The sequence below is a fragment of the Stenella coeruleoalba genome, assembly GCF_951394435.1.
Source record: "Stenella coeruleoalba genome assembly, chromosome: 6".
Classification (NCBI taxonomy): Eukaryota; Metazoa; Chordata; class Mammalia; order Artiodactyla; family Delphinidae; genus Stenella; species Stenella coeruleoalba.
The window spans coordinates 85,735,518-85,748,639 of NC_137151.1; positions in this window are offsets into that span (position 1 = coordinate 85,735,518).

The window sequence follows — 13,122 nt, forward strand, 5'->3', positions numbered from 1 at the left end:
AGTGAATTGGTCATGCTGACTGCCAGCTTTTGTTGCCCCTAGGCTAAAAGATGTTTGGAGAAGGGTCAATGAAAGCTAATTATAACTTGAGGGTCTTGCCTTGATTGTATGAGGCCAGGGTTAGAAGCCCTTGCAAAGCTGGAATTTTGCTCTGCTTTTGAGAAACGATTTCTTTACAGATGTGGATGGAGCTGAGGAATAAGGGAGGATGCCAGAGGGAGCCCTGTAATAGCTTACAGCTATCCTTTAACCGGAAGTCAATCTGCCATTTTCCTCTTATTCTCTGATTCTTGGTTTGTAGTTTTTTTCACTGCAGCAAGTATTCTGCCCTCTTCCCTGTCACAGAAAATGTGGCTTTCCTTATCTGTAAGGTGTCTTTAATTTAGTGGAAAATAGAATTGAGTCCACTGCCCACTCCCTGTTCCAGGAATGTTTTTCTCAAAATAGGAAATATATAATGTGTAGGCTGGGCGGCTAGAATTAGGTTGGATCAGTATGAAACAGGGAGATTTGTTTGCTTCAGAAAAAAATCTCCCACTGCCTTGGCTGCTGCAGAATCCAGGACAAATATCTGGACTCAGAGGTATAGAAACCAACTATCCTGAGTGGATTAGTATAATGATGACTCTCCCCATGGATTCCCACATGCCCTTTTTAACAAAGGCTTTTGTGGCCAAACTGGCATTTCTAGTTAAGATTTTGAAACCATTATTTTTAATGCCTGCTCATATTGATTAGGTCAAAAGAGAAAGAAATGGACTTTCCTATGGAGATAGGCAAATCTTTTCCTTCTTTCTCTGTTTTCATAATGAACTCAAATATAAAGCTGGTCTGTTTTCTAGATAGCCAGATGAAATTAATCACCTCAAAATGGAGAGGAAGAAAGTTCCAAGTGCAAAATGTTACGTCTGAGTTTTTTGGTGGGTTCAAAGCACCCATCTGGTTAAAGACTACCGATTTATTGCTGTCTAGCCTTTGGATTCTTATTTCCTATCTACCTGTTGGATAATAAAGGCTTACATTTGTTTTGACTGTTTCAGTACATCACAGAGCAACAATGAAAATGAGAATCACTCCATCTCCAGCACAAAGTCTGGGAGGAAAGATGGGGAAAATGACTCACAGCATGTTTGGAATTTGTAGTGCCCATAATTGAGAGATGCGGAGGGTCACAGACCACAGGAGAAGTGTACATTTCTTACTGGGTGAAGGATTTCCATGTAACATGACTCACGGAATGCAAATAAAACTTGTAACTTAGGAAAGGAAACTTCTTTTTACTCCCCCAGTTCTCCCAATCGAAAACTTCATTCCTCCATTAAAAAAGAATTGTGCTTTGTGATTTATAAAGGCTATTGCTTTTTCTTTAAGTTGAATGTTAACGTTCTGCCTTGTGCCCTTAACTTAATGGGTATTCTCAAAACTGGCAGCTTTTCTTTCATGCGGGAAGAAGGAATAATTCTGAATTAAGAGCACCAAAATAGGTTAAGGATACATTATGCCAGAGGCTGTAGATTGTTAACAAGCAAAGAAAGCACAGGTCATAGGGGATAATACAATTAAAGGCAACTGGGTAAGATTGCCAGCCATTCCATCCCAATGACTTCACCTGTTGATGCCAGGGTGACCCTTTCCAGTCTGTCTAAAATTTGACAGAGTCCTAGGTGTTTTTCTAATTTCTGAGTGAATGGCAAATAGCATAGTAGATGCTTCAGGTGCCCTGCTTGAACCCCTTTACATTCCATCTCCAGATGCTGTGAGCATTAGTTGCTAAAGACCCACAGCGGCATGCCCCACCTCCCTCCTCTTTCTCCTTCCTCTTCCAGAAAATTGCTGATGGCAGCTGCATCTCCCACGAGCTTATGATCTCCCAACTAGGGGCAGCCAATGATTGGATATGGGGATATGGATATGGGGCTGCAAATGGCTGGCCCCTTTGCATCAAAGGAGAGGGTCCTAATTAATTCTGTGGTGTGATCCCATGGGTCAGGTCAAGACTAGTCTGTATACGGGAGCACATCCTTGCTCAGCCCTTTCCTCTTCCCTCACCTGCTTATCATACCCTCCCCTGAAGAGCTTTTCCCTAAGAGCACTCCTTCAATAAACTTCATGCTCCTAAAATACTGTCTCAGGCTTTGATTCTCCAGACATACAGCAGTAAGTCTGCCCATATATTTTAACTTATTTTGTCGTGATGAATTAAACAATACAATGTCGTTGTTAAGCAGAATTCTACTGGCAGACAATAAACTATTCTCTCTGAATTGTTGAAGTCTGTTCTGTTGACCCTTAATAAGCCTTTGTAACAGAAGAAGAAAAAGTTCCTTCAGTTCAGTAGTGTTCTCTGTGGAGCCTTTATCCATCAGCTTACAGAGAAGCATGGTTGGCAAAGGATCAAAGCCACAAAGGTTGGAAATTTGAACTCAGTGCCTGATTTCTACTCCCTTCCAACTGTGGTAGTTTGTCTAATATTAACTCTATTTATAGTACTCCTTCTAAAAGCTTGGCTTTTCAAGTTAGAATGATGTCCTGCCACAATAGGAACAATTATTGTGGCCTTAGTATATGGTGGTCATCTGGGTGACAGGATAAAAGATTTTCACTTGGAATCAAACAGTCCCTCCAAGTCTGAAATGGTATGTATTTCTGAGGTCTTCTGTAATTAGAAATGTGATTGTGTAAATGTCTGAAAATCTGTACTGGTTTAAAAGATATTGGCTTAGAGCCCATTCTAATCCAGCTAAAATTTGCAGAGTTTGAAGGTCTCCTTGTATTGCTACCAGCTAGTGGTACGAGGGTGGGCTGATTCAGCAATTGGAAGAACGGTGATTCTAGCTGACAGGCACAGTACTCAAGGAAATGTCAGGTTGACCCTCCTGCTTAGAAAAACAGAGCATACATAGAATTGATTAAAAAAAGACATAGGAAACAGAAATATTTTAAAGGCAATATTTCTGTTGGGTAGGGCAAGGATTCATGATTCCACAGTGGAAGTTTGAACCCTTCATGGAACATCAAAACTGGGCTTTGAACGAAACATAATGTCCAAATATGCTGACTGATGCGCCAAATTAGATATTACTGATTCTCAATACAATATTTTGGTCTAAAGAAATTAGTTCTTTGTTTCTACCATGTTATGGCTTATTTATAATCAATATCTTCTAATTCATTCTAAAACAGTTTTTGTAAAGCAAGCAGGTGCTTGCTGTTTTCTTTTCAGCCATCTGATGTTCATTTTGGTTCAATTTTGGTCATGTTTGTAAGTGATTTTTGCTGGATTTGGAGGATGTACAGTTGTAAGCATTGACTCTTTGAATGAGATTTATCCATCTGAAAGCCAGTATTGAAAAGTCAGGTAATTGTTTTTAATATTATATAATTTATGGTTTATTTGTGAAAATCACAGAAGTTTACATTCTAAGACTATTTCCCAGGGATTCTGTTTCAAAAAGGTCACTGCTTTTTTTTTTTGAAATAGAACAGCTGTATTTATGCATGATACCAAACAATATACATGATATACAACAAAAAGTTGTCCTGATACATTTCTAAAAAGACTCTATTGCTATAATTACTGTTTACAGAACAGTAGTATATAATCATTATAAGAAGTCTCAGAATGGTAACATTTAAGCATCACAACCCTGATCTCAAGGCTCTACTTTTGTGTAGTTTAATACCTACACAAGCTGTTAGAATTACAACTCCTCTTCAATATAAACCATCAGCTTTGAGAGTTCTAGGTCATGCCACAGCATGACAAGGTCACTGCTTTTTAAGGAAATACAAACACATTTTGTTGCTGTTCTTGAATTTCCAAACAAAAAAGCTTAGAACTTGCCTTTTTTTTTTTTTTTTTGCGGTACATGGGCCTCTCACTTCTGTGGCCTCTCCCGTTGTGGAACACAGGCTCCGGACGTGCAGGCTCAGCGGCCATGGCTCACGGGCCCAGCCGCTCTGCGGCATGTGGGATCTTCCCGGACCAGGGCACAAACCCGTGTCCCCTGCATCAGCAGGCGGACTCTCAACCATTGCGCCACCAGGGAAGCCCCAGAGCTTGCCCTTTTTTACTAAGAAAGTAGAGGTAGTTATTATAGCCACTAATACTCTTATTCGAAATCCTTTTCCCACTTGCCATATGATTATCATGCCACTTGAAAGGGTTAGGTAACATAAGAATCGCTGAAAGTTAGGTAATTCCTATTCTGTTTGATAGAAAACAAGACTTGGTGAGTCAAAAGACAACGGCTTCTTTCAGAAAACCTGAATTATTCCTTACTACTTTCCCTGTGGCCCTCATGCATTTTATAACCATGCCTATCTAAATGAAAAATCTGTTAAATTTTTGAAAACAAGAATGGTGGCACTGACAAAATGTTTGTGTTTAAGTTGTATCAGACAAAAATTGGGAATATAAAAGTGAACTTCAAATTTAACATTTTAATGTACTTGTTATTAGAATGTTATATTCTCTATTATGTTTGTAAGATTTATTGAAAGGAAATTCAATGGAATTTGAAATGTTAAAATCCCATGAGAGTAAAATGTTGACTTTGATTAGCCCAAGTATCTCTAGTAGCATTTTTCTAAGTCACAACTTGGTAGGGAAAAAAATTAGTGGGTAAGAGGAAGGAGACATGCTATACAGTGATTATATCATCTCTGAGTTGGTTTAAAATATTGGTTTAATATTTAATTTAAAAATGTTCAAATTCTCTGGGGGGGAACCTTCAAGATGGTGGAGGAGTAAGACATGGAGATCACCTTCCTCCCCACAAGTACATCAAAAATACATCTATGTGTGGAACAACTCCTACAGAACACCTATTGAACACTGGCAGAAGACCTCAGACTTCCCAAAAGACAAGAAACTCCCCACATACCTGGTCGTGTGGCTGACAGGGTCTTGGTGCTCCAGCCAGGTGTCAGGCCTGAGCCTCTGAGGTGGGAGAGCCGAGTTCAGGACATTCGTCCACCAGAGACCTCCTGGCCCCTCGTAATATCAACCGGCGAGAGCTCTCCCAGAGATCTCCAACTCAACGCTAAGACCCAGCTCCACTCATTGACCAGCAAGCTCCAGTGCTGGACACCTCATGCCAAATAACTAACAACAGAGGAACACAATCCCACCCATTAGCAGAGAGGCTGCCTAAAATCATAATAAGTTCACAGACACACAAAAACACACCACCGGACGCGGTCCTACCCACCAGAAAGACAAGATCCAGCCTCATCCATCAGAACACAGGCACCAGTCCCCTCCAACAGGAAGCCTACACAACCCACTGAACCAACCTTACCCACGGGGGGCAGACACCAAAAACAATTTGAACTACGAACCTGCACCATGTGAAAAGGAGACCTCAAACACAGTAAGTTAAGCAAAATGAGAAGACAGAGAAATGCAGCAGATGAAGGAGGAAGGAAAAAACCCACCAGACCAAAGAAATGAAGAGGAAATAGGCAGTCTACATGAAAAAGAATTCAGAGTCATGATAGTAAAGATGATCCAAAATCTTGGAAATAGAATGGAGAAAATACAAGAAACATTTAACAAGGACCTAGAAGAACTAAAGAGCAAACAAACAATGAACAGCACAGTAAATGAAATTAAAAATTCTCTAGAAGGAATCAATAGCAGAATAACTGAGGCAGAAGAATGGATAAGTGACCTGGAAGATAAAATAGTGGGAATAATTACCACAGAGCAGAATAAAGAAAAAAGAATGAAAAGAATTTAGGACAGTCTCAGAGACCTCTGGGACAACACTAAATGCACCAGCATTTGAATTATAGGGGTCCCAGAATAAGAAGAGAAAAAGAAAGGGTCTGAGAAAATATTTGAAGAGATTATAGTTGAAAACTTCCCAAACATGGGGAAAGAAAGAGTCAATCAAGTCCAGAAAAGCACAGAGAGTCCCATACAGGATAAATCCAGGGAGAAACATGCCAAGACATATTAATCAAACCATCAAAAATTAAATACAAAGAAAAAATATTAAAAGCAGCAAGGGAAAAGCAACAAATAACATACAAGGGAATCCCCATAAGGTTAACAGCTGATCTTTCAGCAGAAACTCTGCAAGCCAGAAGGGTGTGGCAGGACATACTTAAAGTGATGAAAGGAAAAAACCTACAACCAAGATTACTCTACCCAGCAAGCATCTCATTCAGTTTTGATGGAGAAATTAAAGTGTTTACAGACAAGGAAAAGCTAAGAGAATTCACACCACCAAACCAGCTTTACAACAATTGCTAAAGAAACTTCTCTAGGCAGGAAACACAAGAGAAGGAAAAGACCTACAATAAAAACCCCAAAGCAATTAAGAAAATGGTAATAGGAACATACATATCGATAATTACCTTAAATGTAAATGGATTTAAATGCTCCAACCAAAAGACATAGACTGGCTGAATGGATACAAGAACAAGACCGGTATATATGCTGTCCACAAGAGACCCACTTCAGACCTAGGGACACGTACAGACTGACAGTGAGGAGATGGGAAAAGATATTCCGTGCAAATGGAAATGAAAAGCAAGCTGGAGTAGCAACTCTCATATCAGACAGAATACACTTTAAAATAAAGACTATTACAAGAGACAAAGAAGGACACTACATAATGCTCAAGGGATCAATCCAAGAAGAAAATATAACAGTTGTAAATATTTATGCACCCAGCATAGGAGTGCCATAGTACATAAGGCAAATGCTAACAGCCATAAAAGGGGAAATCGACAGTAACACAATCATAGTTGGGGACTTTTCACACCCCACTTTCACCAATGGACAGATCGTCCAAAATGAAAATAAATAAGGAAACAGAAGCTTTAAATGACACATTAAACAACATGGACTTAATTGATATTTCTAGGACATTGCATTCAAAAACAACAGAATATGCTTTCTTCTCAAGTGCTCATGGAACATTCTCCAGGATAGATCATATCTGGGGTAAAAAAATCAAGCCTTGGTAAATTTAAGAAAATTGAAATCGTGTCATGTTTCTTTTCTGACCACAACATTATAAGACTACATATCAATTACAGGAAAATAAATGTAAAAAATACAAATACGTGGAGGCCACACAATACACTACTAAATTACCAAGAGATCACTGAAGAAATCAAAGAGGAAATCAAAAAATACCTAGAAACAAATGACAATGAAAACACGATGACCCAAAACCTATGGGATGCAGCAAAAGCAGTTCTAAGAGGGAAGTTTATAGCAATACAATCCTACCTCAAGAAACAAGAAACATCTCAAATAAACAACCTAACCTTACACCTAAATCAATTAGAGAAAGAAGACCAAAAAAACCCCCAAAGTTAGCAGAAGGAAGGAAATCATAAAGATCAGATCAGAAATAAATGAAAAAGAAGTGAAGGAAACAATAGCAAAGATCAATAAAACTAAAAGATGGTTCTTTGAGAAGATAAACAAAATTGATCAACCATTAGCCAGACTCATCAAGAAAGAAAGGGAAAAGACCAAAATCAATAGAAAAAGAAATGAAAAAGAAGAAACAACTGACACTGCAGAAATACAGAGGATCATGAGAGATTACTACAAGCAACTATATGCCAATAAAATGGACAACCTGGAAGAGACGGACAAATTCTTAGAAAAGCACAGCCTTCCAAGACTGAACCAGGAAGAAATAGAAAATATAAACAGACCAATCACAAGCACTGAAATTAAAAGTGTGATCAAAAATCTTCCAACAAACAGAAGTCCAGGACCAGATGGCATCACAGGCGAATGCTGTCAAACATTTAGAGAAGAGCTAACACCTGTCCTTCTCAAACTCTTCCAAAATATAGCAGAGGGAGGAACACTCCCAAACTCATTCTATGAGGCCACCATCACCCTGATACCAAAACCAGACAAAGATGTCACAGAAAAAGAAAACTACATGCCAATATCACTGATGAACATAGATGCAAAAAAATACTAGCAAACGGAATACCACTGCACATTGAAAGGATCATACACCATGATCAAGTGGGGTTTATCCCAGGAATGCAATTCTTCAATATACACAAATCAATCAATGTGATACACCATATTAACAAACTGAAGAATAAAAACCATATGATCATCTCAATAGATGCAGGAAAAGCTTTTGACAAAATTCAGCATCCATTTCTGATAAAATCCCTCCAGCAAGTAGGCACAGAGGGAACTTATGTAAACATAATAAAGGCCATCTATGGCAAACCCACAGCCAACATCGTTCTCAATGGTGAAAAACGGAAACCATTTTCACTAAGATCAGGAACAAGACAAGGTTGTTCACTCTCACCACTATTCAACATAGTTTTGGAAGTTTTAGCCACAGCAATCAGAGAAGAAAAGGAAATAAAAGGAATCCAAATCAGGAGAGAAGAGCTAAAACTGTCACTGTTAGCAGATGACATGATAGTATACATAGAGAATCCTAAGATGCTACCAGAAAACTACTAGAGCTAATCAATAAATTTGGCAAAGTAGCAGAATACAAAATTAATGCACAGGAATCTCTTGCATTCCTATACACTAATGATGAAAAATCTGAAAGAGAAATTAAGGAAACAGTTCCATTTACCATTGCAACAAAAAGAATAAAGTACTTAGGAATAAACCTACCTAAGGAGACAAAAGACCTGCAGAAAACTGTAAGACACTGATGAAAGAAATTAAGATGATACAAGCAGATGGAGAGATAGATATACCATGTTCTTGCATTGGAAGAATCAACATTGTGAAAATGACTCTACTACCCAAAGCAATCTACAGATTCAGTGCAATCCCTATCAAATTACCAATGGCATTTTTCACAGAACTAGAACAAAAAATGTCACAATTTGTATGGAAACACAAAAGACCCCAAATAGCCAAAGCAGTCTTGAGAAAGAAAAATGGAGCTGGAGGAATCAGGCTCCCTGACTTCAGACTATACTACAGAGCTACAGTAATCAAGACAGTAGGGTACTACTGACATATAGATCAATGGAACAGGAGAGAAAGCCCAGAGATAAACCCACGTACATATGGTTACCTTATCTTTGATAAAGGAGGCAAGAATATACAGTGGAGAAAATGCAGTCTCTTCAATAAGTGGTCCTGGGAAAACTGGACAGCTACTTGTAAAAGAATGAAATTAGAACACTCCCTAACACCATACACAAAAATAAACTCAAAATGGATTAAAGACCTAAAGGTAAGGCCAGGTAGTATAAAACTCTTAGAGGAAAACATAGACAGAACACTCTTATGACATAAATCACAGCAAGATCCTTTTTGACCCACCTCCTAGAGAAAGAGAAATAAAAACAAAAATAAACAAATGGGTCCTAATGAAACTTAAATCTTTTGCACAGCAAAGGAAACCGTAAACTAGATGAAAAAGACAAACCTCAGAATGGGAGAAAATATTTGCAAATGAAGCAACTGACTAAGGATTAATCTCCAAAATATGCAAGGAGCTCATGCAACTCAATATCAAAGAAACAAACAACCCAATCGAAAAGTGGGCAGAAGACCTAAATAGACATTTCTCCAAAGAAGATATACAGACTGCCAACAAACACATGAAAGGATGATCGACATCACTAATCATTAGAGAAATGCAAATCAAAACTACAGTGAGGTATTATCTCACACCAGTCAGAATGGCCATCATCAAAAAGTCTACAAACAATAAATGATGGAGAGGGTATAGAGAAAAGGGAACCCTCTTGCACCGCTGGTGGGAATGTAGATTGATACAGCCACTATGGAGAACAGTATGGAGGTTCCTTAAAAAACTAAAAATAGAACTCCCATATGACCTGGCACTCCCACTACTGGGCATATACCCTGAGAAAACTGTAATTCAAAAGGAGTCATGTACCACAATGTTCGTTGCAGCTCTATTTACAATAGCTAGGACATGGAAGCAACCTAAGTGTCCATCCACAGATGAATGGATAAAGAAGACATGGCACATATATATAATGGAATATTATTCAGCCATAAAAATAAATGAAATTGAGTTATTTGTAGTGATGTGGATGGACCTAGAGTAAGTCATACAGCGTGAAGTAAGTCACACAGAGAAAAACAAATGCCGTATGCCAACACATATATATGGAATCTAAAAAAAAAACAAAAAAATGGTCTGAAGAACCTAAGGGCAGGACAGGAATAAAGACACAGATGTAGAGAATGGACTTGAGGACACGGGGACGGGGAATGGTAAGCTGGGACGAAGTGAGAGAGTGGCATGGACATATATACACTACCAAATGTAAAAAAGATAGCTAGTGGGAAGCAGCCACATAGCACAGGTAGATCACCTGGGTGCTTTGTGACCACCTAGAGGGATAGGAGGGTGGGAGGGAGGTGCAAGAGGGAGGGAATATGGGCATATATGTATACGTATAGCTGATTCCCTTTGTTATAAAGCAAAAACTAACACACCATTGCAAAGCAATTATACTCCAAAAAAGATGTTAAAAATTTTTTTTTCCTAATTCTTTCTTTCCCATTTTTGGCAATAAGCCATGATTTCTTGAACTGGAACCAGAACTTCACTATTAACCTCTTTTGATAGTTTGGTCAAGTAATTGTTTGAATAGACTAGTGGTTTTTAAGTCATTAAGGCAGGTTAATCACCTATGAATAAGTAATTATTTTTATGGACACAAATATAGTAGCACATGGAAAAACAGATCATTGTTATAATGGAAGCCTTAAAATAATTAAGCCTCAACTATATATGTTCATAAAAATGGCAAAGATAATCCAAGAGATAAACACTTCAGAAGTCATCTGATATGTTTACATGCATTTATTTGATTGTTAGAGCAGATTTTCTTCCATAATTAAAATGTTTAACATCAAATTAATTTGCATTCTCTGAGTTTCTACCGACTGATGACACAGTGAGGTCATCTAGAAATACTCACTGTTGGAGGTCAGACAGTCCAGAAATAAAACATTTATTTTATGCAGTTAACTTACTAAGTGAATAAACCACATTTGGTTAATTGAGAACTATCTTCAAGCAGGAAAAAAAATACAAAAGCATGGAAGCTGCACGCACAAAATGCATAAATACCCAAGCCTTTGCAACACATCGTGATAATTATTTCATTGTGTATGTAAAATATTTGCTAAGTTAAGTTGTTCAGATTCTCAAACCATATAATGTGAAATCTACTGTAGCTGTACTGAGAAACGGTGGAACTGTATGTTGACAAGTTACCTGCTCCCCTTCCTTAGGAGTTTTCCACAGGGCCATCCCTAGGATGTAGTGGGCCTCAGGCAAAATTTTTTTTGTAGAGTCTCTGTCTATAAAAAAATTTTGACTTAAAAAAGTGTTATAAAATTCATGGACCTATATGTATAGTAATTTTCAATCAAGCTTCAGAGTAATGGATAAAGTAGAGCTATTTACACATTTGTTTATTGTCCAGTCGTTGCCTGTAAAGAATCTTCACAGGGGCTAGTACCTAGGTGCTGTTTCTTCTTGTTCTTTATTGTCAAATGCATGGTTCCTGGCTAATTTCATATCTCCCACTATGTGAGGAAAAAGGTAGCAATGCTGTTATTGTTCACAATGCATAGACCTTCTCGCCTCTGTGGTTTCTAATACCATTTATTTAAGACTGGTTACATCATTACTCATGAGTCTACATCATCCATCATGCCATGATCACTGGTTTCCCAGGACTGTCTCAAAGGTTTTGCTGTGCTTTTCTGATGATGATCACAAATGCAAGTCTTATCTAGTATATGCAGGAAATGTGAATGATAAGTTGTTTTCTGGTCATGTCAAATTTAGTGTTCAGAATTTTATAGCATAAACATAGAATGACACATCCTTCAATTATGCCTTCTCTTGAACTCTTTAGGTGGTGACCACGGCATTCCTAGAACATGATCTCTTTCAAGGTTGGCTGTACCCCTGCCTTCTACCACTTTCACCAGTGGGAAGATAGGGACAAGAAAAGTGGTCCCATTTGTATAAGAAATGTCCATCCCTTGTCCAGCATGGCTTAAGACCAGCTTAGTGGGGAATAACATCAACACATGCTGTAAGGCAAGAGACGACATGGATTGGAAGAATCTCTGGTCATAGGGGAACAAAGGGCTCGAAAACTCTTTGTGGTGTTTGGGGAGGGTAAGGCAACCCTGGGGAAGTAGCCTGACACATGATGTGGAACCTGAGGAGGAAGTGGCGTGATGGCCCTGGGTGAAGGACCCCTGCTGCCACCTTGCTCCCTTGGTGCTGTAGATTGGAGGTGGCACTCTATCCTAAAAGCTTTTGTACCAGCCCACATGCCTGGCTGCAGCCCAGGGGTTGGCAGTATCCCATCAGTATCCCAGAGCACCGGACTTGTCTTGTGTCCCTCAGAAATGTGGGTTTCCCCAAATCAGCATGTCAGCACTACTCCAGGGGCCCAATCTCATTCATACTCTCACGGCTTCATTAAAGAAATACTCTGCTAGCTAGGAGTATTTTCCTCCTGAAGGCTCTTTGGGGCATCTGGTTTACCCCTTGCATGGGGTAGCGGTTTAGACAGCACTTGAAGGGGAGAAATGGAGACTGGGGCCCACAAGCGTCTTTATCTGACCTGAGTCTTCCTGTCTGATCACACCAGAGGGGAACTTAGAATATTTCTTGGAATGTTCTTTAAGCCGTAGGACTCCCTGAGGAGCAGGCGCAGGACAGGGTCTCTGCTTGTCTGGGTTTAAGGGCAGTATGGGATTTCCTCATAGCTTCTCTGTTGAATTTCTCTCTCTAGCAGTTGCCTCATACAAGGGTTTGTTCTTAAATTGCTGGTAAGTTACTACTAAAGTGCCCTCTTCCATGTCCCAGTAGTTAACCTGTAAAGATGTGTTTTTAGGACATCTCTTTACAGTGGAGATGAAGAACTCTAAGCTTTGAAGAGCACGTGACACATTCTTCAAAAGTGAATGAAAATTCTTAAGCATTCACATAAGGTTTAATAGTCCATCTACATTTCAGAGCAGTGGACCAAGCTCTGAGGAGAAACTTTTGGCTCGTAGATGCCTCACACAGAGAAAACACTCATGGAAATTGGGGCCATTATTATTGCTTACTCTGTTTTCATTTAACCTGATGA